This window comes from Dioscorea cayenensis, chromosome 4, assembly GCF_009730915.1.
Source record: "Dioscorea cayenensis subsp. rotundata cultivar TDr96_F1 chromosome 4, TDr96_F1_v2_PseudoChromosome.rev07_lg8_w22 25.fasta, whole genome shotgun sequence".
NCBI lineage: Eukaryota > Viridiplantae > Streptophyta > Magnoliopsida > Dioscoreales > Dioscoreaceae > Dioscorea > Dioscorea cayenensis.
Genome location: NC_052474.1, coordinates 14,131,801 through 14,149,419, shown reverse-complemented (window position 1 = coordinate 14,149,419; position 17,619 = coordinate 14,131,801). Strand labels below are relative to the sequence as shown.

At 43.1% G+C, this 17,619-nt stretch overlaps 1 non-coding gene across 1 annotated transcript; it reads left to right on the top strand.

Annotated features, from left to right (window-relative positions):
• The first annotated feature begins 3,541 nt into the window (after positions 1–3,541).
• Positions 3,542–3,648, top strand: LOC120259714. Its single transcript, XR_005536269.1, has one exon. It is a non-coding gene; the product is annotated as a small nucleolar RNA R71 (small nucleolar RNA).
• The last annotated feature ends 13,971 nt before the right edge of the window (positions 3,649–17,619 follow it).

Sequence of the window (17,619 nt, the reverse complement as noted above, 5' to 3'; positions counted from 1 at the left end):
CTCGAGTGTAAGTGTACGGATAGTAGGCTCTCTGATCATCAACAACTGTCTCCAACCTCCAACCGAGACAAGATCCTCTACCTCGTTCGCCAACTCGCCTCCCTATTGTATATCTCGCAATAGACTCGTGTCTAGGAAGTGAGTCTTCCAGAACCGAAGCCTCGACAAACGTTCAAAATGAGCATGATGCTCAGGAATAGTGAACTCATTGCGTTCTACCTCAGGGGACTGCTCTCTGGGACGTTTGCCAGCCACAATCTTAGTCCTAGGTGCCATATCTGTAAAAATCAAAAAGAAATCACTCAAAATGGCTTGAAGCAATAATGCTGTAGGAATCCACACGACCGTATGCATCCACTGGGGATGAAAAACGCATGGCCTCACGCTAAAAACAAATAAATACATCATTATATCCTTTCTAATTTTTTCTAATCATGTATACCCCTTCTAATTGTAGAGACGAAGCAGCATTTACTAGTTTCATCGCTTAAAATAAAAAATTACGGAGAAAAGAAGGAAAAAGGGTTTACTGATGAGCTGAAGATGAAACTTTCAAAATCGGTAGAAAAATCGAGTAAAACTCCTCAAAATCAACTATGTGAGGTCGGGAAAAGTGTTAGGAGTGTTCTCTAAGTAACTAGAGGTGTGATGATGAAGAAGAGTTGAAAGATTTTAAAAGAAAACCACAACTCTTGCATTCTTTCTCATTCCCACGGGCGTGCGGAAATTACCCACGCCCTTGCGCCTCTATAGGAGAGACTCACAGCGGCAGACGCACGCCCTTGTGCGCTCTTAGGAAATCACTCAAGTCTGTGTGAACGCATACACACAGGCGTGGAAAAATACCCATGCTTATGCGCCCGACCCACAGGGCATCCCCACACCCCTGTGGCTTCTCTGGCCAACCTGAGAAAACTCTAAGTGTTTCACATGCCCCTGCGGAAATTCCCCACGGGCGTGGCCATGTACATGCCCAGTTTAAAGGGGCACTCACACGCCCCTGTGTATTCTCGGGATAGTAGAGATTTCTTTTGCAGAGATCCACACGAGCGTACTGAAATCACTCACTCCCGTGTGTTTATCACAGGGCCATCCACAGGGGCGAGTCCACGCCCCTATGTCTTCTCGGGAAAAATCTCTTAATCTCTGCAGGAAGACACACGCCTATGTAGAAATTACCCACGGGCGTGTGTATCTCACAAGGTCATTCATAGGGCCGAATCCACGCCGTTGTGCTTTCACTAGATGAGCTCTCACTAGAAACCCAAGGGCGTGTGGAAATTCCACACGCCCGTGCATTTTCTCTGGATGCTTTAAGGGAACTACAGGCTCAGAAGAAAATTCCTGCATATATAAAAACAATCAGAGCCTGCTTCTAGCATGCAAAATATAGCAGAGAAAAACTTGAAACATGCTCAAACGACCAACAATTTCGCCATAGACATTTAAGCACAAGATAACACCAACTCATCCATAAGAGAATCACATCGATGCATCAGAACATATAGACACCAACACTCAACGTCTTATTCATGCAAACACTAAACTAACAACTAACAAAATAGTAAGTGCTTGGGTTGCCTCCCAAGAAGCGCTTGTTTAATGTTAGTTAGCTTGACATACCTTTTCTTACCTCACGGGGGCTCATAAATGAAGGTTTCCCCCTTACCCATAACTTGAAAGCACGATGAGCAAAGCCTCTTCAAGGTAGAGGGAGAGTTGTCGAGCTTGTTACCACTTAAAGGCTTGTCACCCTTGTTCCATTCATGCACATCCCCAACAGCCTTGGGGCGTTTCTTGTGGCGTCTTCTCGCTCGCTTCATCTTCCAGAGCATATTTTTCATGATCCTCAAAGTAGGTGGTACTTTCTCCTCTAGACAAAGCATCATCAATTCCTCGTTCTCCTCATCTTGGTCTAGCAACCCCTCGTATGGGTCTGGATTCAATATTTCCTACACATATTCATTGATTGGTTCATCCGTAGTGTCAAGAAAATATAAAGAATCATCAAAGTCAAGAGAATGTCACATGGCTTCGGTAAGGCGCAATGTGAGCTTGTCATCTCCAACCCTCAGTGTCAACTCCCCCCCATCCATGTCAATCAATGCCTTGGAAGTACGCAAGAATGGCCTCCCAAGTATCAAAGGAACATCTGCATCCTCATCAACATCCAACACTATGAAATCTACATGAAATATGTACTTGTCCACCTTGACAAGCACGTCTTCAATGATGCCTCTCAGATGTCTCACCATCCGGTCCGCCAATTGCAAAGTCATCTGAGTGGTCCTAGGCTCTCCCAAGGCTATCTTTTGAAAGAAAGAATATGGCATGACATTGATACTGGCCCCTAAGTCTGCCAATGTTGCCAATGTTGCACGGGATAATGAAGCTTCCTATGTCTTTCTTCTTGTCGGCGTATTCTTTTGCAAGACGACCGAACAAGATGCATCTAAGATCATCGATGCACTCTCTTCCAACTTCCTCTTGTTGGTCTATAGATCTTTCAAGAACTTAGCATACCGAGGCATTTGAGACAATGCCTCCGCAAAAGGAATGTTGATGTGCAATTGCTTGAATAGACCTAAGAACTTTTTGTATTGCTCATCGTTTTGGTCATTCTTCAATCTAGAGGGATAAGGGATTCTTGGTTTATATAGTGGGGGTGACACCTCCTTCTCCTTAGTTGCTCCCTTCTCAACCTCTACGACCTCTGGTGCTTCAACATTGGTCTTCTCACTTGGAAGCCTACCTTCAACCACACAACCACTTCTGAAAGTGATCACCTTTACATGCTCTCGTGGGTTGGTTTCGGTGTTACTCGGTAAGCTTCCTTGTGGTCTCTCCGATAGAGACTTCGCGATTTGCCCTACTTGATTTTCTAGGTTGTGCAATAAAGCAGTGTGGTTGTGAAGTGTATCCTCAACCAATTGGAACCGTATATCTGATGATTGTATAAATGGGGTCAAGGTTTTATCTAAGTTGGTCATCCGGGTCTCCAAACCTGAAACTCTATTTTTCATGTTCGGGGCTTGTTATTATTGTTAGAAACCTGATTGTGCTATGGCCTTTAGCTGCCCTTGTGTACTCCAGAAGAAATTTGGGTGATTCCTCCAACCCTGGTTGTAGGTGTTGCAATAAGGATTGCCTTGGTTTTTGATTCAATTACCCACAAAGTCAACTTGCTCAATGGATAAAGTACCACAATGGCTATCGGGCAATCGGATGGGGCATGTTCTCCCCTCACCCATTACAATTTGTTACGCCCGCCAATCTAGGAGAAATTAGAGCGTCTAACTTCTTACTCAATGCCTTCACTTGGGCAGCCAACGATATAACCATATTGATCTCATGGAGTCCGGCCACTTTCTTCCTTCCCCTTGCATTCCATTGGTAGCTATTCATGGCCATTTCTTCTACTAATTGTCAGGCTTCATCGGGGGTCTTATTCCACATTGTACCTCCTGCGGTGGCATTTAGAAGTTATATTGTACTTGGATTTAACCCGTTGTAAAAGGTCTGAATGATCATCCATTCGGGGAATCCATGCTGTGGCCATTTCAGCAAAAGATCCTTAAATCGCTCCCATGTCTCAAACAAGGACTTGAGCTCCATCTAAACAAACGATGGTATCTCATTACGAAGCTTTGCTAATTTCCCCGGAGGAAAGTACCTTGCAAGAAAAGAATGTAACCACTGCTTAGATCTTCCTTTTAGAGATAATGAGAAAGCCCTCAATCTAATAGTATCGTCCATGACACCGTTGATCTTCAGCATGTCACAAACTTCACAAAAGTTCTCAATGTGATTGTTTGGATCCTCATCGGCCAAACCATTGAACTGCGCTGACTGCTGTATCATCAGGATGAATGCTGGCTTCAGCTCAAAGTTTGGAGCTGTAATCGGGGGTCGCACAATTGTAGATTGTGTCCCCAGTACTAACAGTTATAGCGTAATCATAGAGTGCTCTGTATTATTCATTCTGTTCCGCTATATTGTCTGATCCTTCAACTTTTACTTCCGCTAGATTCAGCCGTTCTTGAACAGGTTCTTTACCCCTTTTTCTGTGTGTACATTCAAGTTCAGTATCACCATCAATTAGTATTGATGGGTTCCCTCCGATCATAACCTAGAGCTACACCAAAAGAAAGAAAATAAAATTAGAACAATGATAAGATAAGAAGATATGAAAGAGAATGAATGAATAGCTAAGATAGCAAAGATAGCAAAGTACAAAGTATCTCTAAAAGCCTACTCCCTGACAACAGCACCAAAAACTTGACAATGCCCCTTGTGTTTGACCCGCAAGTGCACATGTTTGTCGAATAATAAATCCCAGGTGAGTGGGGTATCTTATCCACAGTGAGTAGGGAGTAAAAATACTTAAATTGGTACTTAACCACGTGAAAGTGAACAATGATAGTGTTAATAAAATATAATGAAAACAAAGATAAAAAGAAACAAGAATGAAAGGCAACAGTAAGTGAGAGGTAAGGCAATCCACAGAAGTGGGGTACTCCGGCAATGCTCCCCCTATAGTTAATGTTTCAAGTGCAAGACCAACTATTATACATCCTAATCAATGCTCAATGAGTCATGGAATTCCTTAACCACACGGTCCCAAATCTAAGGTCAACTGTGGCTAACTCTACACTATATCACGGCGGAGAAATCACTCAGTCTCAACACCTCACACTGTGTAAAGTTGCATAGAGTTCTAGGGAATCCAAGTGATAAACTCTCTTCCTATGTATAGACCTAGACCTTTGGTCCAGACGAAAGGCCCATAGTTACATCTAAGGCCCCAGACACTAGAGTCCCTTCAATGCTTCACTCTGTTGCTTGCATAAGTAAGCCCCAGCGAAGTTCATCCTCTAGAACTTCACTCTATTGTGACCGCCAAGAACTCAAGAAAATAGTGGTAGGATAAATCACACCGGAGGGAAAAGACGACGCTCCACTAACTCTCGACTCACCCTCACAACCCTCTCCAATCAAGCAATGTCTAACCCTAGTAGTGTGTCACTCATCTACAATGGTTACCAAGATGAACTCTCAACCCTAGTGTCACTCTAGGGTAGAAATCATTCCACAAGCACTCAAGATTGGAACTCAATTGAAACATCAATTAAGGAAAGCATAATAAAAGATCAATGAAACAATAACATCCTAGTGTTTACAAAATTCAAGTACCCACTAGGGGGTTTAGTTCTCCATGGGGCACAATACAATCAACAATGAAATCGAAAGTAAACATAAGTGTTCCATAAGAAAACACCCTTGATAGTCATGTCGATGGTCTTGTGGAGTAGCCAAGTCTTCTCCAAAGGTCCACTTGTCCGGCCTAGGGCACACTGTGTCGGATCAATGCCGATGAAAGCTCCCCTAATAACCTTCTTCCAAGTGAATCACGGTGTCGAATCCCTCAAACCACTCCAAAGACTTGCAAAAAGCCTCTCCAAACCCTAGCCGATGGCTTCCCAAATAATGAAGAAAAGTGGAAGAGAAAAGGGGAAAAAGATCCCCAAAATCGTGCTGAATCGCGGCTTAAATAGGTCTGGAATCGGGCATCCACATGCCCTGTGGATCTGCCACAAGGACCTGTGGAATTTCCACACGCCCATGTGGATTCTCTGGAAATCCTATTTTTGGTGGACTGTGAACAGTAACTGCTACATTACTTGCTACAGTGTTTTGCTATAGTACCTGCTACAATACTCGTCCAAAAACACTCCCAATTCCACACTTTTGCATCGAGGCAACACAAACGGCACACGTTTATGCCGTAGATCAAAACTCTTCTTTAATCAAAGGCTTCATTGGTAAAGATCTTGTTATAATTGCATAAGTTGGGATACACAAATGTGACAGCCTTTGTGCCCCTCCAACTCATTGTAATGACTTGAATTCATGGAGGTTGGTATACATTCACGTATCCTGGAGTCCCACTTGTGTCTTCGCATTTCTTCCTTACAAGATTCCACCAAATAATGCATTTATGTTCTACTTTTGGCTTCTTTTCTCAATACTTAGCTTTCACAACTCTGCATGCGCAAAAGAACACAAATACACATGTATTAGTGCTTAAACCTACTAAAAGTAATACTTATCATAAGGAAAAAACACTTCGCATTCTTACCACACAAGCACTTATCAACACCCACACATAATGAAATAAACATTAGAAATGCTAAAGACACCCTTAATAGTCAACTAAGAATCCTTTGGTCCCTAAACAAAACATTAGCTCTCAAGTGAAAGTAAAAACAGGTTCTAAGCGATCAATAGGTCAATTTTCCTTTCTCCTTTTTTTCTCATTTTTTTTGAGTCCGCCTAATGTAGACTGCACAAAATCTTTCTAAATGATGCACATGTTGATTAGGCATAAGAACCACCGAACTTACTCGATTACTGATCTACATGTACGTATTCATGATTCACTAGCAGAGAAATATTGACATAGACTCCCTTTTTTCTTTTTTTTTCAAGTGTATATATATACACCCTATCTCATGTGACCTAGTAAACTACTTTCTAATAAAAACTTCACTTAGGGCTAAAGAAAAAACAAAGGAACCAAAAGTTCATAAAAGACTATTGAGAGTAGAATTTAACAAACTAACTCCATAATCAAAGTGATGGGTTGGCTGGAGTGTAAAAGGTGTAAGTTTTCATGATAGAGCATGGAGGTGCACTAGAGATAAAATAAGACTTCATTCAAGAACAAAAAAGAAATATAACTCACATCCATCATTCTTTCAAGCTAGCAAATTCTTAATAATGAAATCATACCCATCATGGGTAATTCAAGAATGCAAAACACTAAGATACACCATCCCCACACCTAAAGTTGTACATTGTCCCCAATGTACATATGTCAGTATAACAAGGTGAAAGATATGTAATGCAAGTAAGTAAATGGAGTAAAGAAACTTCCCTAATTCATTGGTGAGATTTGTGCTACGTAAGCATGGACATGTGGTAAGTAAAAAAATGAGATCCATAGAATGTAAAGCTCCACTGATGATGATCCGGAAATTAACAAGAAGCTTATCATAATTCAAGATTTCAAAGAAAATAATGGAGGGATGAGCGAAAACAAGAACCAAAATAATTAAAGTTTAGTAGGGATTGACCACTTACTGATTTAAGAGTACAAGTTACAACAAAACAATACAAAGTATGATGAACTACAATAATAGGATAACATAAGCAGAGAAATGCTTAGGTATGCTATGAACCTAAGGGTTTGGTGGAAGCAATGATGCCATGCAAGTAGTGGCGGCAGAGGTGGTGCCAACAGATGATGATGAAGCACGAATAAAAGCCAGAATCTCAGCCACGTTGCTCTTAATGTGGCGTTATGATACAGCTAAATCGCTCTGCCCCCTCTCAAGAACCTATAGATGGTGGTGAACCTCATTAAGAAATTCCTCATAACTCGTCTCAAGTGATGGCTGACTCTTCTTGGGCTCAAACTCTGACTCTGTTTCTGTCTCATGTAAGGAACCAAGGTCTTGGGCACTCATCCCATGACGCCATGCAAGGTGATTCATATTCCCCCATCTCTCAACTATCCCAATAGGAGCAAGAGTCTAAATCCCAAGTGGGGCAATGGCACCCATAACCTTCATGTCTTGGTGGTACACTCCTTGAGTGTGTGTACTTCAAGTGCTTAGGTTGTCGAAGTAATAAAGTACCCAAGTGAGTGGGTAGTTGTATCCTCAAGGAATAGTGCTTGGAAACACAAGAATTTCTATTTAACTATACTAAAAATTATTGAGGAGTTGTGTGAACAATATCAATACAAATAAAAGTAAAAAAAAAAGAAGCACAATAAGGATTAGGAGAGGTAATCGATAGAGAGATGGGGCACTCGGACATTGCTCACCCTAGGACTATTATTTCAAGTGGAAGACTAATAATTATGTCTCTTAACTGATGCTTAATGAGTCATGGACATCCAAAGACACACGGTCCTATACCTAAGGTCATCCGTGACTAACCCTATACTATGCCCCGGCGGAAAGGGATACTATCAACGCCTCACACTGTGTGGGTTTGCACGAAGCTTTAGTGACTCCAAATGGTAAGCCCTATTCTCTAAAATAGATCTTACCCTTTAGTCCAGGTGAAAGACCCTTAGTCATGATTAAGCCCCAACACTAAAGATTACTTCAACACTTCACTATGTTGCTTGTACAACTAAGCCTAGTGGAATTTGTCTCTTACCACTTCACTTTATTATGACCGTAAAGAACTCTTGGAATGTGGAGGTAGGATAAACCACATCACAAGTGAAAGGGGATGTTATGCTATCTCTCAACTCACCCTCTCGACCCTCTCCAACCTTGCTTTATCTAATCCTAATGTAGTGTCACTCATCCACAAGGATTACCAAGATGGATTCTCAACCCTAGTGTTACTCTAAGGGAAAATCAATAAAACAAACATTCAAGGATGAACTCAATTTAAACATCAATTAAAGAAGCATAATAACGGTCAATGAAATAAAGGCCTTGTTTGGATTGGCTTATCAAAAAAGTGCTTTATTTAGTTTAGTAGAAGTGTTTCTGAAAAAAGTGCTTCTCTAGAGTTAGTTAAGCACTTTTTGTATTTTATGTTTAAATTAGCTTTTATGTAGAAGTAGAAGCTGTAAAAATAAACTAAAAACAGCTTTTTCATAAGCTGGTCATGACTAGCTTTTGAAAAAAAAATGTTTTTCAGCTTTTTTTGCAGCTTCTGCTTTTTAAAAAAAGCTAATGCAAAAAATATTTTTAGAACTCAGAAGTGCTTAACTTATAAAAAAACACTTCAGGGTTTTCCAAAAGCCAATCCAAACAAGGCCAAAATCATCCTAGCATCTACAAGTCCAAGCACCCACTAGGGGTTTAGCTCTCTATGGAGCAATACACAATCAACAATGAAATCAATAGTGAAAACATGTAATCCATAGATAAAACTCCCTTGTAGTCCATATCAATGGTGTTGTGGAGCCACCTCATCTTCTCCAAAGATTCCCTAGTCAAGCTTGTGCCACACCTCACTAAATAAGTGCCGACAAAAGCTCCCCCAATAACTCTCCTTCAAAGGAACGCGATATCGAAAGCCGTAGGACTGGTCCAAAAACCTAGGCAAAGCACCCGAGGTCATGGAGGTTCAGAAGAGAGCCAACAAACGGAAAGAGGTGGCACCCCCACCCTACAAGACAAGAATTCCTTATCCTCTGAGACTGAAGAACAACCAAAATGATGAGAAATTGACAAGGTCCCCTTGCGTATATCCCGCAAGTGCACGGGTTTGTCGAAGTAATAATCCCGGATGAGCAGGTATCGAATCCACAGGGAATAGGGAATAAAAACACTTAATCCACTTCTTCGCTCTGTGAAAGATCAGTAGTGATAAGTGTGACAATGATTCAATTCTCAACAATAAAAACAACAAGTAAGAGAGCAAGAGTAAAGAAAGGGGGTAAGGCAATCGATAAAGATGGGGTACTCGGATAATGCTCCGCCTAGGATAATTATTTCAAGTGCAAGAACCCGCCATTATACTTCCTAATCAATGCAATGGTGAGTCGTGGAAATCCTTAATTACATAGTCCCAAATCTAAGGTCAACTATGCCTAACTCTATACATGTCCCGGAGGAGAGATTAGATAACCTCTCAACCTCGCACTCGTATAGAGTTGCAATGAGCTCTAGGGATTCCAAGTGATAAATCTCTTCCTAATTATAGACCTAACCCTTTGGTCTAGGTGGAAGGTCCCTAACCACGATTAAGCCCTAGATACTAAGATCACCTCAACGCTTCACTCCGTTGCACGCACAACTAAGCCCCAGTGGAAGTTCATCCCTTAGACCATTCACTCTATTATGGCTGCAAAGAACTAGAGGAGCAGAGGTAGAATCTATCACGTCGGAGGGGAAAGGGGACGCTCCTGTACCTCTCGACTCACCCTCTCAACCCTCTCCAACCTAGCTGTGTCTAAAGCTCGTGGTGTGTCACTCACTCACAAGTTTACCAACGAGAACTCTCAACCCTAGTGTCACTCTAGGGGAAATATTCATACAAACAAGCATTCAAGGTTGGAACTCACAATCAACATCAATTTATTGAAAGCATAATAAAGAGATTCAAAGAAACGAATAAATCCTAGGGTTCACAAATACCCAAGTACCCACTAGGGGTTTAGCTCTCCATGGAGCTAAGTACAATCAAAGAAATAGAATGTAAAAGCAATGAATCCATAAAGAAACCCCCTCTATAGTCGGGTCGATGGTCTTGTGGAAAGTCCTTTACTCATCGTCCAAAGATTCCCTTGTCCGGTATAGGATACGCCTCGACAGAAGCTCCCTTCCCAACCTTCTTCCTAAGGAATGAGGATGTCGGAGCCATAGAACCTCTCCAAAACCCTAGCCAATACCTCCCAAAACCCTAGCCGAAACCCTCTCTCAAGTTATGGAAAAGATGGAGAAACGAATACTAAAATCGGGGTTGAATCGGCTTTTGACAAGATCCCATTGTGTATATCCCCCAAGTGCACGGGTTTGTCGAAGTAATAATCCCGGGTCAGCGAGTATCGAATCCACAGGGAATAGGAAATAAAAATACTTAATTCGATTCTTAGCTATGTGAAAGATCAATAATGATAAGTGTGACAATGATTCAATTCTCAACAATAAAAACAACAAGTAAGAGAGCAAGAGTAAAGAAAGGGGGTAAGGCAATCGATAAAGATGGGGTACTCGGATAATGCTCCGCCTAGGATAATTATTTCAAGTGCAAGAACCCGCCATTATACTTCCTAATCAATGCAATGGTGAGTCGTGGAAATCCTTAATTACATAGTCCCAAATCTAAGGTCAACTATGCCTAACTCTATACATGTCCCGGAGGAGAGATTAGATAACCTCTCAACCTCGCACTCGTATAGAGTTGCAATGAGCTCTAGGGATTCCAAGTGATAAATCTCTTCCTAATTATAGACCTAACCCTTTGGTCTAGGTGGAAGGTCCCTAACCACGATTAAGCCCTAGATACTAAGATCACCTCAACGCTTCACTCCGTTGCACGCACAACTAAGCCCCAGCGGAAGTTCATCCCTTAGACCATTCACTCTATTATGGCCGCAAAGAACTAGAGGAGCAGAGGTAGAATCTATCACGTCGGAGGGGAAAGGGGACGCTCCTGTACCTCTCGACTCACCCTCTCAACCCTCTCCAACCTAGCTGTGTCTAACGCTCGTGGTGTGTCACTCACTCACAAGTTTACCAACGAGAACTCTCAACCCTAGTGTCACTCTAGGGGAAATATTCATACAAACAAGCATTCAAGGTTGGAACTCACAATCAACATCAATTTATTGAAGGCATAATAAAAAGATTCAAAGAAACGAATAAATCCTAGGGTTCACAAATACCCAAGTACCCACTAGGGGTTTAGCTCTCCATGGAGCTAAGTACAATCAAAGAAATAGAATGTAAAAGCAATGAATCCATAAAGAAACCCCCTCGATAGTCATGTCGATGGTCTTGTGGAAAGTCCTCTACTCGTTGTCCAAGGATTCCCTCGTCCGGTATAGGATACGCCTCGATGGAAGCTCCCCTACCAACCTTCTTCCTTAGGAATGACGATGTCGGAGCCATAGAACCTCTCCAAAACCTTGGCCAATACCCCTCAAAACCCTAGCCGAAGCCCTCTCTCAAGTTTGGGAAAAGATGGAGAAAAGAATACTAAAATCCGGGGCTTATTCGGCTTTAAATAAGGCTAGAATCGGTGACTACACGGGCGTGGATGCTTCACGTGCCCGTGCAGAATTTTCACACGGGCATGGATAATTTCCACACGCCCGTGTGAATTCTCTGAACTTCTGTTTTCTCGAGCTGCTGTGAACAGTACTACTACAGTACTTACTACCGTGTTGCTACAGTGCTCTGCTACACGTTCACATCGTGGATCACTTGCTTCTTCAATGATAGGCACGTTGGTGGAGCTCCTGTTCTATGTGCATAAGTCAGAATGCTCGAGTGTGACTGCCTTTGTGCCCTTCCAAATGGATGTGCCAAACTCGAATACGAGGAGGTTGGCACACACTCTAGCATCTCACATCGACCTATGTCTTCGCGTTTGAACCTTAGCAAGATTTCCTCCAAAATAGGTGCATTGTAATCCACATTGGCTTTTTTTCTTCATACTTGGCCTCATAACCCTACTTGCACGAAAGTAACATAAAAGCACACATATTAGTGTAAAATCTGAGAAAAGTAATGCTCAACATAAGGAATGAACGCTTCGCATTCATATCGCACAAGCACTTATCAAACTCCCCCACACTTAAGCTTTTGCTTGTCCTCGAGCAAAAATTAAAACGTTATGTGCATCAATGAAGAAAGTATTGAAAGTGCTTGGCCTTAGGTTCACCAAAATATACAAAGAGAGCATTCTACAAGTGAGGGAAATTTCAACACTAGATACAAAAAATCTATGCTCTAGCTAAAAACTTGAATCAAAAAGGAAACAAAACCTGAAATCGTGTACGTGTGTGAACTCACTCAAAACAACCTAAGGTATACTCCTCAAAGTTCTAAGTACAAGGGACTTATTTATCTACAAAAGTGACAACAATTTCAAAGATGGTAGTAGCTTCACACATCCTCTAAGGTAGCCCTTTCCATAACAGCCTCTAAGGTGGCTTTCACACTTTCGAGGTGGTAGCTCGTTCTACCGGAGTGGTAGTTTTCAATCATCCTATGAGATAGCTCTTTCTCTCATTAGGGCATAGCTAGTATCCGACTTATGAGAGTAGCTTCATACTTCATAGGTGGTAGCTCTTTCCACCCAACAAGCACAAATAGACAATAAAACTTTTTTTTTCAGAATTTAACACATGAAACAACTATAACTAGTCCCTTTAACATCAACCTTGAGTTTCCAAAAGAGTTTAAAGAGTGAGTAGTGCACTAAGTGTAAATCGGGCAAAAATTCCTAGAAATTCAAGCAAGAACTAGAGCATGAAAACATTCAATGTTAGAAATTCTCTTAAACTCAAGAATACAATCCTTGCAACTAAGGTGAACCGCCATTGGCTATGTGAGCATATAACAATCAAGAACAAAAAGAATGTGTGCACTATGAAACTCCCCCCCACACTTAAGTTGTACATTGTCCCCAATGTACACATGCAAGCTCACTCGAAAAATATATATCGTTCAAAAAGCAAATGTGGGAGAAGCAATCAAAACAATACTCCCCGACTCCTAGTGTTGCGTTTGATGAAGCTAATTCCATAGGGGGTAGTGTTCCGACGGGTTTGTGCAGCTCACACGGCTAAGTGCCTAAGCACCTTGGCCGTGCCCATGACTAAGTCTCAATTCCCAAGAAGACAAGACCATCACTGCGCATACACGAGGGGATTCGAGTGAAGCTCAATAAAAAAACAAAATATCTCGAGTATATATAAAAAGATAGACAATGAATACAACCCGAGATGCAAAATGAAAATAAACTCAGAAGGGGAATCCTTTCTGAGTGAACAAGTCTAAAAAAAATGCATAAAAGAAAAAGAACTAAAAATCAAATGTCGGTGTCGCCCTCGGGCTCAAGTGTTGTTGCTGCTGCTGGTAAAGATGCACATGGTGGGTCCACCGGTGCCGGGGTAGGGGATGAGGGTGCCGGAGGAACTGAGGGGGCCTGAGGAGTCCTCGGTCACAAGACAAATGATGAGGCGACGTCGCACTCTAAGATCTGCTGTAATACGTCAAAATGTGCATGAACTCTGTATACTGGGTGGCCTGTGTATCCCTAATCTCCGCAATCTCTGCTCGAGCCTCAGCTACCTCAGTCCGTATCACCCCCAAAGCGCTCTCGAGCCTCTCAAAGCGATCATAAGCTTGAGATGGTGAAAATATACGCACGGGGGGTGGTTCCTCTGCCACTAGAGTTGCCTCGGTCTCCATCGGGGTTGGCTGAGGCTCGGGAGTGGGCTGAGATGCCCCGGCTTCATCACCCTCATCCTTAGCTATCTCTGGAGTTGGTAGCACTAAAGCAAAAACCCTTGTCTGAACCCTGCGGACCATGCCCATCAACCTCATCGTCTCTAGGCTCAGAGGAGCAGGTATACTCGTCTTCTTGGCCCTGCGAATCAAATCCAAGAGACCCATGCCTAGCACTAATCTCGTAATGTAGGGGCCCGAGAAGATCGCTCCCAGTGTAGCATAGTGCCCCTGATGTCTAATGTACTCTGCCATGATGTGCCCAAAGTGAATCGGTACGCGCTGCACCATCGAGTACAGATACAGTAATTCCTGTCGGCTCAGAACACTAGTGTTGTCACCACGGCCATTCACCGACCTACTCATGATGGCATGTAAATATCTGTATGCAGGTCGGGAAAGGCACGTAGCCTTGGACACCCCCGGTTCGTACTGACCCGGACCAAATAGCACTCTGTAAGCTCTCTACGGGGTCAAGGTTCCAGGATAATCAGTAGGTAACTGAGCGTACTCCTCTGTATCTGTGAATGCCTCCTCATACAAGCCTTGTCATACTGAAAACTGAGTGACGCTCAAGGTATGGTGGTGTCCAAATACTCTGAACTGAATGGTGTCCAAACTGTCAAAGCTTGCGTAAGATCTGTCAAATTCGAATGATGATAGTACATCCAGTGCAAACTCTCAGATGGCTGGCTCTCTAATCGTCAATAACTGTCGCCAACCACCTGCTGAAACGAGATCCTCTATCTCATCAGCGAATTCATCTCCATGCTGTATATCTCGCAGTATAGTCGTGTCCAGGAATCGAGTCTGTCCGAACCGGAGTCTCGGCAAGCGCTCATAGCGAACCTGATGCTCTGGAATCACAAACCTCATGCCCTCAGGCTAAGGGGATGACTCACGCGGCCTCTTTTCAGTTTGCTTCTTCGATCGAGGAGCCATAATCTGCAAAACTTGAAACAAAATCCATCAAACAAGTTGATAAAATAATGCTCCAGAAATCCACTCGGTCGTTTGGAATTTCCGCACGCCCGTATGGAACCACGGGGTGTGAAAACCGCACGGCCGCGTTTCAAAAATCCAAAAATACAATGTAAAAATACTTCTAACTTCATTCTAAACATAAATCATCTTTCCAATTGAAGAAACGAAGCATTCTTAACCCAATTAATCGATGGAAACCAGGAATTGGCAAAGAAGATGAGAAATAGGGCTTACCGAAGAGATGGATTGAGAAAATGAGGGACTGGCCGGAAAACCACGCAAAAATCCTACCAAATTGGCGCTATGGAGTCGGAGACTGATGTGAGAATGATTCCAAACGAATAGAGGAAGTGAAGAGGGTGAGAAACTAATCTTCTTTAAAAAGAAATCGCGGCCCTTGATGTTCTCTGCATCAACACGGGCGTACGGTAATTACCCACACCCGTGCACTTCATTACAAGAGAGCCACAGGGGCGCACGCACGCCCCTGTGCGCTCTCGGGAAAACACTCCTTAGACTCTGACTGCTCTCGCACGGGTGTGTGGAAAATACCCACACCGGTGCGTCTGACCTACAGAGGCAGCCGCACGTCCCTGTGGCTTCTCTGGACATCTGGAAAAAAATACCAAGTGTTATACACGCCCATGCGGAATTTCCGCACGGGCGTGGACATTCACATGCCCAACTCACAGGGGCAGCCACACGCCCGGGTGTCTTCTCGGGATGGAGAGAAGTCCTCTGCAGAGTTTTGCACGGGCGTGTGGAAATTACCCACGCCCGTGCGTGGTTCACAAGGTCGCCCATAAGGGAGAGTCCACGCCGCTGTGTGTTCTCGGGAAAATTCGCCAAACTCTGCAGGAATTCACACGCCCGTGCGGAAATTAACAACGGGCGTGTGGCAATTGCATGGTTGTTCACAGGGGCCGCCGCACGCCCCTGTGCCTTCTCTAGATGAGCTTGCAATACAAATCCATGGGCGTGCGAAAATTTCACACGCCCGTGTGTCTTCACTGGATGCCTTAGAAAAATCTGCAGGCTCTGTAGAAAATTTCTGAAAATGTTTACACACTCAGAGCCTGCTCTGTTATGTAAATTTTTACCAGTGAAAAACATGAAATAGATCTCAAACGACCAAACTTCGCCAATTCCACATGAAAACATACGATTAAAATTCAAAGTTAACAAGGAAATCACAGCACAAGCATCTAAAAATCAAGACACCAACACTTAACAAGTTATTCATGCAAACAACCTAACTAAAAGATAAGAAAACAGTAAACACTTGGGTTGCCTCCCAAGAAGAGCTTGTTTTATGTCACTAAGCTTGACGTGCCTTGTCTTACCTTACGGGGGTTCATGAATGAAAGTTGCCCTCTTACCCTTTGCTTGAAAGCATGATGTGCAAAGTCTCTTGAGAGTAGAGGGTGTATTATCGGGCTTCAGACCACCTAACAATGATACGTCCAACTTCTTCGGTTCACGTACGTCTCCAACAGCCTTGGAGTGTTTCTGGTGGCATCTTCTAGCCCTCTTCATTTTTCAGAGCACTTTCTTCAAGATCCCCGGGGTAGATGGTACTTCTTCCGTCGATCCAAGCATCATTACTTCTTCATTGCCCTCCTCTTGGTCGAATAAACCTTCAAATGGATCCGGATTAAACATTTCCTACATGTATTCATCAATAATCTCATCAGTAGTGTCTAAAAAATATAAAGTATCATCGAAATTGAGAGAATGCCGCATGGCCTCAGCAAGGCGGTATGTGATCTTGTCATCTCCAACTCTCAATGTGAGCTCTCCGCCGTCCATGTCAATCAATGCTTTGGAAGTCCGCAAGAACGGTCTCCCAAGAATCAAGGGTACATCAGCATCCTCATCAACATCTAGCACTATAAAGTCAACCAGAAAAATGAACTTGTCCACCTTGACAAGCACGTCTTTAATGATGCCTCTCGGATGTCACACTGTTGGGTCCGCTAGTTGCAAAGTCATCCGAGTAGGCCTAGGCTCGCCCAAGCCTAGCTTTTGAAGGAAGGTGTATGGCATGACGTTGATACTTGCCCCTGAGTCCGCCAATGCCATTTCTTCACCTAGATTGCCAATATTACACGGAATGATGAAGCTTCCCGGGTCTTTCTTCTTATTCAGCATGTTCTTTTGCAATACCGCCGAGCATGAAGCATCTAAAGAAGCACTCTCCTCCAACTTCCTTTTGTTGGTCAACAAGTCTTTCAAGAACTTCGCATACTTAGGCATTTGGGCTAATACCTCAACAAAAGGAATATTAATGTGGAGTTGCTTGAACAAACTCAGGAACTTCTTGTACTGTTCATCCCCTTGTTCATTTTTCAATCTAGAGGGATAAGGGATTCTTGGCTTGAAAGGTGAGGGTACCACCTCTTTCTCTTTGCTTGTTCCCTCTTCTACCTCTATAACCTCGGGTGCGTGTTCTTTTGGCTTTCTCACTCGGAGGCCTACCTCCACTTCTCTAAGTGATCGCCTTCACGTGCTCTCTAGGATTGGTCTCTGTATTGCTCGGCAAGCTTCCATGTGGCCTTTCAGAGAGAGACTTCGCAATTTGGCCCCACTTGATTTTCAAGATTATGCAAAGAGGCGGTGTGGTTGCAAAGTGTAGCCTCAA